Here is a 14,847-nt window from a genome sequence, read left to right as displayed (position 1 = left end):
AGTTCATAATTTTAATGTTATAGTTTGTTTAAATTTGTTCTTAAAGTTATATATCCGCTGTAAATTGTTTTTGTGCACAAAAATACATATAATGTGCTTTTTATAGTAGTAACTTTAAAGAATCAAACAATAAAATGACTATAATGTAAAATATATATTTGTAATAATTGTGTTACATTATATATGTATATATGGAAAATGTTACTTACCCAGTAAGCATCTGTTCTTGGCATGTAGAGCTGTAGATTCACATGCTTTGCATACTCCTGCCATCTAATGTTGGGTCCCGATATGTGCAAGTTGTTTTTCTTCGAAGAATTCTTTCCAGTCACAAGGTAAGGTGACTCCTACTTTCGGTGATAGTGCGCATGGGCATCAACTCCACTGTTAAGATTGTTTTCCCGCAGAGGGTGAGAATGGAGTTAGTGAGTGTAGAATAGAGATGTCCATGCGTATGAATGTAAATTGAGAACTACAACCATTACAGGAGACCGGGGAGGCAGGTGGGCGTATGTGAATCTACAGCTCTACATGTCAGGAACAGATGCTCACTGGGTAAGTAACATTTTCCGTTTGAGGCATGTGAGCTGTAGATCACATGCTTTGCATAGACTATATAGTAGTATACTCCCAAAGCAGTGGCTAACCTGCAGTGGTTGTAGTTGTTTGAAACAGTGTTGTAAGCACTGATTGGCCTACATTAGCTTGTTTTCTCGCAAACACATCTACACAATAGTGTTTGGTGAATGTGTGTGTTGTAGACCATGTTGCTGCCTTACAGATGTCGGCTAGGGGAATATTCCCTAAGGCCATAGTAGCCCCTATTTTGCAAGTGGAATGAGCTCTAGAGGGTATTTTTAAAGTTAATTTTGCTTTGGCATAACATGTTTGGATACATTTTACAATCCATCTTGCAATACTGGATTTAGATATGGGATTACCTTTGTGTGGTGAAGAAAAAGCAACAAATTGTTGCTTTGTTTTTGAAAATTCTTTGGTTCTTTCAACATAATATTGTATAGCTCGTCTAACATCAAGTGTACGTAGAGCTCGTTCTGCTACAGAATCAGGTTGAGGAAAGTACACAGGTAACTCAACTGATTGATTGATATGAAAGGCAGAAACTACTTTAGGGAGAAATTTAGGATTGGTTCGAAGAACCACCCATCTTTGTGAAGTTGAAAGAAAGGCTCTTGTATAGTTTATGCCTGAAGTTTACCAACTCTCCTTAGTGAGGTTATTGCTATGAGGAAAGAAACCCTCCATGAGAGGAATTGTAATGGACATTTATGCATTGGTTCAAAAGGTGGACCCATTATCCTTGTAAGGACTATGTTTAGGTCCCACTCTGGTGCAGGGGGAACTCTTGGTGGTATCACCCTTTTTAATCCTTCCAAGAAGGTTTTGATCACTGGTACTCTGAATAGAGATAAGTGTTGTGTATTTTGCAAGTATGCAGCTACTGCTGCTTGGTGAAAACGGATGGATGTGTAAGTCAATTGAGATTGATGTAAGTGAAACAGGTAACAAATGTTATGTTATGTTATGTTATTTGGGTTCTTCTATAGCGCAACGGCTACTCCAGTAGGAGTGTCCCGGCGCTTTGCCGAAGAAGTCCTTTAGAGAAAGGAACATAACTGCAGAATAAAAGGAACAGCGAAGTTAACTGGTAAAAAGCCAGGTTTTTAATGCCTTTCTGAAAGACATCAGACTAGGGGCCTGTCTGAGACAAATGGGAAGCTCATTCCAAGCGCGCGGGGCCAGGTAATGAAAAGAGCGCCCCCCTTGTCTGGTTCGCTTGATGGACGGAACGACCATTTTTGACAAGGAGGCAGATCGCAAAGCTCTGCTCGGCTTGTAAAGAGCAAGACGCTTCCTAATGTACCTAGGGCCTGAGTCGTGAAGGGCCTTGTAGGTCAGCGTCAGGCTTTTGAAGAGAGCCCTCTTGGCTATAGGAAGCCAGTGCAATTCCTTCAACAAGTCAGAAGCACTAGCTCGTCTAGGGAGTCCATAAATAGCCCTGGCAGCTGAATTTTGGACTACTTGAAGTCTCCTCACGAGATATTTAGGGAGTCCTAGATAGAGGGCATTTACATAGTCTAATCGCGACCCGACAAGTGCTTGAACAATGATCCTTCGATGGTTCATCGAAATCAGGGGGAGGAATTTCCTGAGCATCCGCAGGATCCCGAAACATTTCCCAGAGAGACAGGATATTTGAGGCCCAAAGGTTAACTCATTGTCAACAATGATACCTAGGTTTTTAGCCTTGGTACTTGCATTTGCAGGTGGAAACAGGTCTTGTGGCCACCAACTTTTCCAGTTTGGTTCCGAGACACATCCAAAAAAGAGCAGCTCCGATTTATCGGAGTTGCATTTTAAGCCGTGTCTTTTGAACCAATCAAAGACTGCTTCTAGGCAGCCTCTGATACGGATCCCATCGAACACCTCATTCTTGTCGTATGTGAACAAGAGCTGGGTGTCGTCAGCGTACGACACGATCTGAGCGCCAAACGACTCCGCAACCTCTGCAAGGGGGGCCAGAAAGATGTTAAAGAGCAGGGGGCTAAGAATAGACCCCTGAGGGGGTAAATATTAGTTCATAATTTTAATGTTATAGTTTGTTTAAATTTGTTCTTAAAGTTATATATCCGCTGTAAATTGTTTTTGTGCACAAAAATACATATAATGTGCTTTTTATAGTAGTAACTTTAAAGAATCAAACAATAAAATGACTATAATGTAAAATATATATTTGTAATAATTGTGTTACATTATATATGTATATATGGAAAATGTTACTTACCCAGTAAGCATCTGTTCTTGGCATGTAGAGCTGTAGATTCACATGCTTTGCATACTCCTGCCATCTAATGTTGGGTCCCGATATGTGCAAGTTGTTTTTCTTCGAAGAATTCTTTCCAGTCACAAGGTAAGGTGACTCCTACTTTCGGTGATAGTGCGCATGGGCATCAACTCCACTGTTAAGATTGTTTTCCCGCAGAGGGTGAGAATGGAGTTAGTGAGTGTAGAATAGAGATGTCCATGCGTATGAATGTAAATTGAGAACTACAACCATTACAGGAGACCGGGGAGGCAGGTGGGCGTATGTGAATCTACAGCTCTACATGTCAGGAACAGATGCTCACTGGGTAAGTAACATTTTCCGTTTGAGGCATGTGAGCTGTAGATCACATGCTTTGCATAGACTATATAGTAGTATACTCCCAAAGCAGTGGCTAACCTGCAGTGGTTGTAGTTGTTTGAAACAGTGTTGTAAGCACTGATTGGCCTACATTAGCTTGTTTTCTCGCAAACACATCTACACAATAGTGTTTGGTGAATGTGTGTGTTGTAGACCATGTTGCTGCCTTACAGATGTCGGCTAGGGGAATATTCCCTAAGGCCATAGTAGCCCCTATTTTGCAAGTGGAATGAGCTCTAGAGGGTATTTTTAAAGTTAATTTTGCTTTGGCATAACATGTTTGGATACATTTTACAATCCATCTTGCAATACTGGATTTAGATATGGGATTACCTTTGTGTGGTGAAGAAAAAGCAACAAATTGTTGCTTTGTTTTTGAAAATTCTTTGGTTCTTTCAACATAATATTGTATAGCTCGTCTAACATCAAGTGTACGTAGAGCTCGTTCTGCTACAGAATCAGGTTGAGGAAAGTACACAGGTAACTCAACTGATTGATTGATATGAAAGGCAGAAACTACTTTAGGGAGAAATTTAGGATTGGTTCGAAGAACCACCCATCTTTGTGAAGTTGAAAGAAAGGCTCTTGTATAGTTTATGCCTGAAGTTTACCAACTCTCCTTAGTGAGGTTATTGCTATGAGGAAAGAAACCCTCCATGAGAGGAATTGTAATGGACATTTATGCATTGGTTCAAAAGGTGGACCCATTATCCTTGTAAGGACTATGTTTAGGTCCCACTCTGGTGCAGGGGGAACTCTTGGTGGTATCACCCTTTTTAATCCTTCCAAGAAGGTTTTGATCACTGGTACTCTGAATAGAGATAAGTGTTGTGTATTTTGCAAGTATGCAGCTACTGCTGCTTGGTGAAAACGGATGGATGTGTAAGTCAATTGAGATTGATGTAAGTGAAACAGGTAACAAATGTTATGTTATGTTATGTTATTTGGGTTCTTCTATAGCGCAACGGCTACTCCAGTAGGAGTGTCCCGGCGCTTTGCCGAAGAAGTCCTTTAGAGAAAGGAACATAACTGCAGAATAAAAGGAACAGCGAAGTTAACTGGTAAAAAGCCAGGTTTTTAATGCCTTTCTGAAAGACATCAGACTAGGGGCCTGTCTGAGACAAATGGGAAGCTCATTCCAAGCGCGCGGGGCCAGGTAATGAAAAGAGCGCCCCCCTTGTCTGGTTCGCTTGATGGACGGAACGACCATTTTTGACAAGGAGGCAGATCGCAAAGCTCTGCTCGGCTTGTAAAGAGCAAGACGCTTCCTAATGTACCTAGGGCCTGAGTCGTGAAGGGCCTTGTAGGTCAGCGTCAGGCTTTTGAAGAGAGCCCTCTTGGCTATAGGAAGCCAGTGCAATTCCTTCAACAAGTCAGAAGCACTAGCTCGTCTAGGGAGTCCATAAATAGCCCTGGCAGCTGAATTTTGGACTACTTGAAGTCTCCTCACGAGATATTTAGGGAGTCCTAGATAGAGGGCATTTACATAGTCTAATCGCGACCCGACAAGTGCTTGAACAATGATCCTTCGATGGTTCATCGAAATCAGGGGGAGGAATTTCCTGAGCATCCGCAGGATCCCGAAACATTTCCCAGAGAGACAGGATATTTGAGGCCCAAAGGTTAACTCATTGTCAACAATGATACCTAGGTTTTTAGCCTTGGTACTTGCATTTGCAGGTGGAAACAGGTCTTGTGGCCACCAACTTTTCCAGTTTGGTTCCGAGACACATCCAAAAAAGAGCAGCTCCGATTTATCGGAGTTGCATTTTAAGCCGTGTCTTTTGAACCAATCAAAGACTGCTTCTAGGCAGCCTCTGATACGGATCCCATCGAACACCTCATTCTTGTCGTATGTGAACAAGAGCTGGGTGTCGTCAGCGTACGACACGATCTGAGCGCCAAACGACTCCGCAACCTCTGCAAGGGGGGCCAGAAAGATGTTAAAGAGCAGGGGGCTAAGAATAGACCCCTGAGGGACCCCCACTTCCAGAGTTGCCATAGCTGCGGAGTGAGGTGGCGCCCAGATCGTTTGTCGACGGCTAGCTAGAAATGATTTGAGCCAGTTCCACACCGTCCCCCGGAGACCACAATCCCAGAGTCGAGTTAGGAGGGTATCATGGGGAACGGTGTCGAACGCCGCCGACAGGTCCAACATGACCAACATGGCCTTTCCTCCAGTATCCAAGACCTCTCTAATGGCGGTGGTGACTTCAAGTAGCGCGGTCTCTGTGCTGTCATTCGCACGAAACCCAGATTGAGTAGTGTGCAACAGATTGTTATTCTCGATGAAATCAGAGATAGATCTGTGCACATGTCTTTCCGCCACCTTCGCTAGAGCGGGGAGGAGAGAAATAGGCCTGTAGTTGGCATGTATGATGGGATCCAAAGCTGGTTTTTTTATGAGTGGAAGGATGAGAGCACTCTTCCAAGCCTGGGGGACAACGCCAGAAGACAGTGAGGAATTAAGAATGGAATTGATGGGGCCATTTAGCACAAGGGCTATTTTGTTGAGGCAAGAGACCGGGCAGGGATCTAGAGGAGAGCCCGACTTCAAGCCTGTCAGATGGTCTAATGAAGCAGCAAGGCTCAGCTGCGGGAATTCCCAGAGGGTGGGTTGTGAAGAGGAGAGGGCACCAAGAGCAGCATCCTGAGGCTGTTTAGAGTAAATAGCAAGAGAGGCTTGAATATATGTTATTTTATCTACAAAATAATGTGCCAGTTCAGTCAGCCAAGGTTCTGAGTGAGACTGAGCAGAGATGCCTAGGGACGGAGAAGTAAAATCCTTAACAATTTTAAAGATTTCCTTACAGGAGTTTTCAGATTCGTCTATCCGACGTTCAAGATAAGATTTTTTTCCACTCCAAATCATCTTGTGGTAGGATCTAGTTAAGTTTTTAAATTTTTCTTTCTCAAGCGGATTGTAGTCTTTCCTCCAGGCTCTTTCTGCTCTCTTGCAGTTTTGACAGGCTTCTCTGAGCTGAGATGTGAACCAAGGAGCAGAAGGACGTTTGTTTCCGGGTTTAGCGGCTTTCTCAGGCACGAGATCCGCCAGTATAGTCGTGAGCCATTCAGTGTAATAAGTCATTCAAATGATGTTTGTACAGATGCATCAAGTGGGTTGATGTTGTTATTACAATAGATAACAAACTGTTTCTATTTTGCTGCATAGCATGCTTTAGTAGTAGTTTGTTTTGCCTCTTTGAGAATATTAATACAGTCTGGTGGCAATTGTAAATAAACAACCTCTATGACTTCAGGAGCCAAATCGCTAGGTTGAGTTCTCTGGGATTTGGATGTCTGATTTCTCCATGACTCTGAGTGAGGAGACTGGGTGTGAGATGTTGCTTTTGATGTGGCACCACTGACAGTTCAAACTGGATGGTGTACCGAGGTTGACGAAGCCCATGTGGGTGCTACTAATAGTAATGTGAGGGGTGTTTGTTTGAGCTTCCGAACCAGTAATGGAATTAGTGGGAGAGGCGGAAAAGCATAGGCAAAGTTTCCTGACCAATTCATCCATAGAGCATTGCCCTTGGCTAGACGGTGTGGGAACCTGGATGCGAAGTTTGGGCATTTTGCGTTGTGGACTGTAGCAAACAGATCTATTTGTGGAAATCCCCATTGTTGAAAGTAAGAAAGAAGAACTTGGGGGTGAAGTTCCCACTCATTAACTTGCTGTCCGTGTCTGCTGAGCAAGTCGGCAATTTGATTGACCACCCCTGGAAGGCGTTCTGCTAGGAGATAAATTCTGTGATGAATTGCCCAATTGGAAATGCTTTGTGCCAAACGGGACAGCTGGAGAGAGTGTGCCCCTCCCTGTTTCTGCAGATAATACATTGCTGTCATGTTGTCTGTGTGGACTAAGACAGTTTTGCATACAAGGTGAGTGTGGAAATCTCTGAGTGCTAGAAACACCGCTAGACGTTCCAGGTAGTAGATGTGGAGATGGCAGGAGTATGCAAAGCATGTGATCTACAGCTCACAAGCCTCAAACATACAGATATGGAATATGCTACTTACCAGTATGCATCTGTTCTTGGCATGTAGGGCTGCTGATATTCATATCTGTGCATAGTTAGCCGCCTAGTGTTGGGTCCGGATGATTGCACATTGTTGTCCTGGAAGAGTCTTCGAAGTATCACGAGATAGGTGGCTCCTCCTTCGGACTACAGTGCGCATGGGCATCGTCTCCATCCTCAGATTGTTTATCGCCATTGTGGCAGAGATGGAGTATAGTACAGTAAGAGATGCCCATGCAAAGAGTGAATGCTGCAGCTGCGACAGGCACCGGGGAGGTGGGTGGGCGATATGAATATCAGCAGCCCTACATGCCAAGAACAGATGCATACTGGTAAGTAGCATATTCCGTTCGAGGCATGTGGGCTGCTAAATTCATATCTGTGCATAGAATGTATAGCAGTATCTCCCTTAGCTGTGGCTACCTGTGTCAGCTGCAGCAGTCTGGAAAAGAGTTTTCAGAACAGCCTGTCCTACAGCAGCTTGCTGTTTTGAATGTACATCTACACAATAGTGTTGTGTAAATGTATGTGTGGTTGACCATGTGGCTGCTCTACAGATTTTGTGTAAAGGAATATTACCCAGGAAAGCCATGGATGCCCCTAACTTGCGTGTGGAATGCGCTCTAGGGGGATCTGTTAAGGTGCGTTTTGCCTTTAAATAACATATTTGAATGCACTTAACGATCCATCTGGCTATACCTGATTTTGAAATAGGGTTGCCTTTGTGTTGCGGTGAGAAAGCAACAAACAACTGTTTCGTCTTTCGAAATGCCTTAGTTCTGTCTATATAGTATAGCAGAGCTCTCTTGACATCTAGAGTATGCAAGACCCTTTCAGCAACTGTCTGTGGATTTTGAAAGAACACTGGCAGTTCGATGGTTTGATTTATATGGAAATGGGACACCACCTTTGGCATGAATTTAGGGTTTGTTCTGAGAACTACTCTATTTGCATGTACTTGAATGGATGGCTCTTGAATAGTTAGGGCTTGCAGCTCGCTAACTCTTCGAAGCGAAGTAATGGCAATAAGGAAAGTCACCTTCCAAGTAAGAAATTGTATTTCGCATGAGTGTAGTGGTTCAAAAGGTGGTCCCATAAGTCTGGGTAAAACAATGTTTAGATTCCAGACTGGTAAAGGTGGGTGTCTTGGAGGAATTACGTGTTTGAGTCCTTCCATAAACGCCTTAATTGCTGGCACCCTAAACAGTGAAAGGTGTTGCCTGTTTTGAAGATATGCTGCTAACGCAGCTACATGTATCCTGATGGATGAATACGCTAAATTGCAACATTGTAGGTGCAAGTGATAGCAAATGATGTTTTGAGTAGAAGCATCAAGTGGGTTAATATCGTTGTTACGACAGTAAATGACGAAACGTTTCCACTTGGCTGCATAACATGCTTTGGTAGTGGGTTTTCTTGCCTCTTCGATAATATTCATGCAGTCTGGAGGCAAGTTCAGGTATCCAAACTCTAGGATTTCAGGAGCCATATCGCCAGGTTCAGCTGTTGCGGGTCTGGGTGTTGGATTTCTCCATGGCTCTGAGTTAGAAGATTGGGCGTGAGTCGCAGTCTTTGATGAGGCACCACTGACAGTTCTAGGAACGTTGTGTTCCATGGTTGCCTCGCCCATGCGGGAGCAACTACGATCAGTGTTAGCGAATGTTGGCGCAATTTGCGTGCCACCAGCGGTATTAGTGGAGCTGGGGGATAAGCGTACGCAAATTTGCCTGACCAGTTCATCCATATCGCATTGCCCTGCGACTGCGGATGTGGGAACCTGGCGGCAAAGTACTGGCATTTTGCGATTTCGCTTGTGGCAAACAGATCTATCTCTGGGTGTCCCCACTTCCGGAAGAATGGTTGGAGCACTGTGGGGTGAATCTCCCATTCGTGCATCTGTTGACTGTGCCTGCTGAGCAGGTCGGCTACTTGATTGTCCTTGCCTGGGAGGTGCTCTGCCATAAGAAACATGTTCCTTTGAATGGCCCATTTCCACATTGCTTGAGCTAGGTGTGACAGCTGTGGTGAGTGTGTTCCTCCCTGTTTTTGAATGTAATACATAGCTGTCATGTTGTCCTTCCGGATCAACACAGCTTTGTTGCCTAAGTGTGTTTTGAAGGCTTTTAGAGCTAGGAAGATAGCCATCAGCTCCAGAAGGTTGATGTGCATTTTCTTTTGTTGTACAGTCCAGAGTCCCTGTACTGTGTAGTGTAGGACATGGGCTCCCCATCCTAGTAGGGATGCGTCCGCGGTCAATACTATGTGTGGGACAGGCTCCTGGAACAGTCGTCCTTTGCAAAGTTTTTGTGGATTCCACCAATGCAGAGAGTTGTATGCCCGACTGGTCACCAACACTAGGTCCTGTAATCGCCCTTGAGCCTGGTTCCACTGCCTTGCTAGGCACTCTTGGAGCGGACGCATATGTAGCCTGGCATGAGGGACTATGAATATGCATGAGGCCATCATGCCTATCAGTTGCATAAACACTCGAGCTGGTAATGAGTGTTGGGGTCTGAACTTTTGGATCAATGCCTGCATTCCGTTGATCCGTGCTGCGTTGGGATATGCTTTTGCTGCCAGTGTACCTATTGTAGCTCCCAGGTACTGTTGTACGTGGGAGGGTTGCAGGTGTGATTTTGGGTAGTTTAGCGAGAAGCCTAAACTGTGCAGGAGATGGATGGTTTTTGACATGTGGTTGGCACATTGCTGGGCTGATGGCGTGTGTATTAGCCAATCGTCCAGATACGGGTACACATGGATGTGTTGCCTTCTGAGATGTGCCGCCACTGTAGCTAGACATTTGGTGAACACTCGTGGAGCTGTTGTGACACCAAATGGTAGGACTTTGAACTGGTAGTGTTGTCCCTGAATGGTGAACCGTAGATACTTTCTGTGAGCAGGGTGTATTGGTATATGAAAGTATGCGTCTTTGAGGTTTAAAGATGAGTGAGCATATGAACATGCTCCGACAAAATGTACAGGTTGAGGGGCCTGAGTACCAATATTGGTCTGAGAGACCCGTCCTTCTTTGGAATCAGGAAGTATAGGGAGTATACTTTTGTTCCCTGATGCTGTTGTGGGACTGGTTCTATGGCCCCCTTTTGCAGCATACTGATGACCTCTTGCTGCAGTAGCGTTATATGTTCCTGTGACATTGGACGGTGCACGGGTGGTATGTTGGGTGGGGTTGAGGTGAGTTCTAGGCAATAGCCATGTTGGATAATTTGCCTGACCCACTTGTCTGAAGTTATATTTAACCAGACTGGCAGAAATTGTTGTAGTCTTCCCGCGACCGGTGTTATATGGTCTGGAGGTAGTGCCAAGAAGTCTCTGTTTGGTGTTAGTGGAGGATCTATTTGCATTGCCTCCACGACCCCCTCCTTTGGTATTATTTCCTCTGTGTCCACCCATGTTTGTGTTTTTGTTGTATGTGGATTGCGTGTTACCCTTGTAGGTGGAGGATTGCTGTGATGTATTACTTCGCGCTCCTCCTCTATAATTGGAGCGACGAAAGGAGCTCCGGTGTTGTTGGGACTGGAGAGGTCCCATGGACTTTGCTGTTTCTGCGTCCTTTTTCATTTTGTCCAGAATTGAGTCAACTGCTGGACCAAATAAAAAGTCTGGGTTGATGGGCTGATTAAGAATTGTGGATTGAACTTCATTCTTAAAGCCTGATATGCGAAGCCATGCGTGGCGCCTTAGCAGCACGCTTGTATTGATGGATCTGGCAGCTGTGTCTGCCGCGTCTAGGGCACATTTAATTGAGGCATTGGTGATGAGCTTCCCCTCCTGTATGAGTTCATCTGCCTGCTGTTTGTAAGGATCAGGTAAGTGTTGGAGAATTTCTTCTAAGCTGTCATAGTGCGCCCTGTCATATCTGGCCAGCAAGGCCTGTGTATTGGCAATTCTCCAAGAGTTTGCTGCTTGAGCTGCTACTCTTTTGCCTGATGCCTCAAATATCTTTGACTCCTTGTCTGGAGGAGCAGCCTCCCCAGTAGTTTGGGAGTTTGCCCGTTTACGTGCGTTGGATACCACTAGGGAGTCTAGGGGTAGCTGCCCCTTGATGTATGTAGGATCTGTAGGTGCAGCCCTATATTTCTTTTCAATTCTAGGGTTTATGACCCGTGCCCTAGCAGTGTCCTTAAAAATGTCATTTGCGTGTTTTACGACGCCCTTTAACATGGGGGAGTGTTTTTACATGTCTTTCAGATGTTGTCAGTGTATCAAAGAGAAAGTCTTCTTCAATAGCATCAGAGTGCATATCTACATTATGGTAGGTAGCTGCTGGGGGCGTGGCTTGGACGCCGATCGGGATGGCGGCGTGAGCTCGCTGCTCCGCGCGGAATCCCGCTAATTCTCCTGTTTTTCGGGACCCTAGGCGACCCGGAGACGACGTTCCTGCCCTCTGAAGGGTGAGGGGACTGCTGGCCGTAATCGGTGAATCGCTGGGGGACTGCTGGCCCCGAGGAGATCGAGGAAGAGGCGGCCGAGGTGTAGCCCGGGGTGTGAAGAAAATGGCGGCGAGGTGGTCGGACGGTCCCGGGCTTCGGCCCTGAGTCCGGCTGTCGCCAAGCAGAGAAGGACCCTGCACCCGGCTGCTCGCAGCACTGGGATTGGCGGCGCGACGTCCTGAGACCGGGGGACGCTGCCCGACTCACCCAGGAGATCGGGGGTTCTCGTCGGCCGCCGTCCCACGACTCATCCTCCCCCACGGGTCCAGTGGGGGTGACGGACCGGGGCTCACCCGACTGGTCATTGTTTTTGAGACCATTGGCGGTGGCATTACATTGCCCGGTGCCCGGTAATCAGCACGGACCCACGAGAGCGCCCGCAGTACGGGTGGCCGGACTTGTGACGCAGCACCCTAACATGGCGGCGACCGGGGGGCCGATGCCCGGGAGCCGTGAGGGGGACTCGGCGACATCGGCCCGGCTGAGTGAGAGTCCCTCCCCGGAGCTTGACCAGGAACAGCGGCTGAACCGGCGCTTGGATGCCATCCTTGAGGCGATCACCTCCACCAAGGAGGCGTTGCACAACGACATTGCCCAGGTGGCCACGGGCCTGGGGCTGCTACGCGCGGACCACGCAAAGCTGGCGGATCGGGTCAAGGAGCATGACCAACTGTTGCTGGACCTGAAGCCCTCGGTGGTGACCGCGGAGCGCAGGATTACAGACATTTTGGCCCGACTGGACACTCTAGAGCGGAGGGCGGAGGATGCCGAAGGCCGCAATAGGCGGAACAACGTGCGGGTCGTGGGCCTGCCGGAACGGATTGAGGGGGAAGATGCGGTGGCCTACATGGAGAACTGGTTCCGCACTGTGGTGGCGCCGGAGGGGCTTACTCCATTTTTCACTCTGGAGCGGGCTCACCGGGTGCCCGCTCGCCCGCTGGGACTTGGCCGCCCCCCCCCGACCAATGGTGGTGCGGCTCCTCCACTACAAAGACCGGGACCTCCTCATCCAGCGGGCCAGGTTGTCGGGCCCTTATGGGGTGGAGAACAGCAAAGTGACGATCTTTCCGGACTATACGCAGGCGGTCCAGAAGGCCAGGGCATCGTTCCTTGCTGTGAAGAAGGAGCTCAGGGAGGAAGGCATTCAGTACTCCTTGCTTTACCCGGCCAAGCTGCGGATTATCATGGATGGCACCACACACTTTTTCCAGACTCCGGATGAAGCTTGGCAATGGCTTGAGTCGTACAGAGCAGGGACGGACAGACCACACCAAAGTAGGCGAGACCAACCCAAGCAGACCCGGGTGCGGCAGTCACAACGAATCAGGTCCCGTAACAGGCGCCAGCGGGAGAAGCGGGAGGCTCAAATGGCGGCGGAGAAGAGGGATGCACTCGCGGCGACGGCGGCCATTACAGGGTCACAACAGAACAGTGAAAGGGCCGGAACGGACTCGGGAGGAGAAGGCAGCAGAACAGGAGAGGATCTTTCGGAAGCAGAGAGCCAGAAGGGGCGACAGTGACCCCACAGACCTCGGATGAAATTTTCTGCGGCTAAGATAGACTTTGGCCTAGATCGGGACTTCATGGTAGGGTGATATCCTGTTGCTGGAGGGCGGGTCGCCGGGTGGGGGAGCTGAGTGTATTGGAGGGGATGAAGGGCGGGACGCGGGCTCCGCTAGCTGGGGTCGGCGGCGACTCACCCCCCCTAGGCCCTTAAGGTCGACTGTGGTGGAGACCACAGGATAAGTGTGCGAGAAGTTGGATCAAGGTTTGGATGGGGGCGGCCATTGGGTTCGTGTGCTCTGTCCTGGGGAGTGGGGTTTGGGGTGTGTTTCAGTTTTGGGGTTGTTTGGGGGGGGGCAACTGCATTGGGGGGGTCATGGACCGTTGGAGTTTAATTCGGATTGTACGGACTTGGTATGGGGACATTACCTAATTTGAAATGCCTAACGTGGAATGTCCGGGGGCTGCGGACTATGGTGAAACGTCACAAAGTACATGCATACCTGGTACGCAGGGGGGTTCAGATAGCTATGCTCCAGGAGACTCACCTCACCAAAAAAGAGTGCGCTGCCTTGCAGAAACGATGGCGGGGCCAGGTTTTTGGCACCACTTATTCAGCGTATGCCAGGGGGGTCTTGATCTGGGTGAGGGCGGGGATACCCTTTCAGGTGTTGAATCAGGTAATGGATCCGGATGGCAGGTTTGTAGCGGTGGAGGGGAGATTATACGGACAGGATGTGGTTTTATGTTGTGTTTATGCACCGAACACGGACCAAGGCCGATACTTTGATAACCTCTCGGGGTCCTTGGCCTCTTTCCTGGCGGGTCCGATAGTGCTAGGGGGGGACTTCAATTCGATTACGGATGTGGCTCTGGATAGGTCCCATCCCCCCTTAGTAGACTCTCCTGTGCGCAGGCTGGCCGCGCACAGGAAGGACTGGCAAGACCGGTGGGGGTTGCTAGATGTCTGGAGGGAGAGGCACAGGGGAACCAGGGATTACTCCTTTTATTCCGCTCTACATGATTTACATGTCAGGATTGATTCGGTGCTCTGCGGGAGCTCCCTTGCCCCATTGATTACCCATGCTGAGTACCTTGCTAGGACGATATCCGATCATAACCCCCTGTTGGTACATTTTCAATGGCAGAGGGAGCGCTCCGTAATACCAACATGGCGGCTTCGGCCGGAGACGCTAGAGGATTCTGTGTTCGCCGATGCGGTCCGGCAGGGCATTGATAGTTATTTCGGTGTGAATGAAGGAACAGCGACGAGCAGGTCTGTTGAATGGGATGCACTGAAAGTGGTGGTGAGAGGGGTGTGCTTGGGCAGGTTCTCGAATGCTCGAATGTCTGTGCTGAATGATTTAATGAAAGCGGAAGACACTTTGAGGGACCTGGAGCGCCGCAGGCCAACTAGGCCGGGTATACGGGCCCAGTTATTGGAAGCGAAGGAAGCGGTAGCCGCGGAGACGGAACGTTTGCGCTGCTATGATTATAGGCAGTACATTGTCAGGGCACACGCAGAAAGGGACAAGGTGGGTACCCTCTTGGCCAGATTAGCTAACCCGGAACTTAGGGGTTGCCCGGTCCTCAGCGTTGTTGACGCGCAGGGAGGGATGGTGTACTCCCAGGCAGCTGTATTGGACCGCTTTCGGGGTTACTATGA

The 14,847-nt window shown here is 48.1% G+C and overlaps 1 protein-coding gene across 2 annotated transcripts in view; it reads right to left on the bottom strand.

The window, feature by feature from the left end:
* LOC144792068 (uncharacterized) overlaps positions 1–14,847 on the bottom strand; it is a 211,900-nt gene that overhangs the window by 79,914 nt on the left and 117,139 nt on the right. The gene's annotated exons all lie outside the window — the stretch shown is intronic.

The sequence above is a fragment of the Lissotriton helveticus genome, chromosome 11, assembly GCF_964261635.1.
Source record: "Lissotriton helveticus chromosome 11, aLisHel1.1, whole genome shotgun sequence".
Lineage (NCBI taxonomy): Eukaryota > Metazoa > Chordata > Amphibia > Caudata > Salamandridae > Lissotriton > Lissotriton helveticus.
This window is presented reverse-complemented; position numbering and strand designations above follow the sequence as displayed.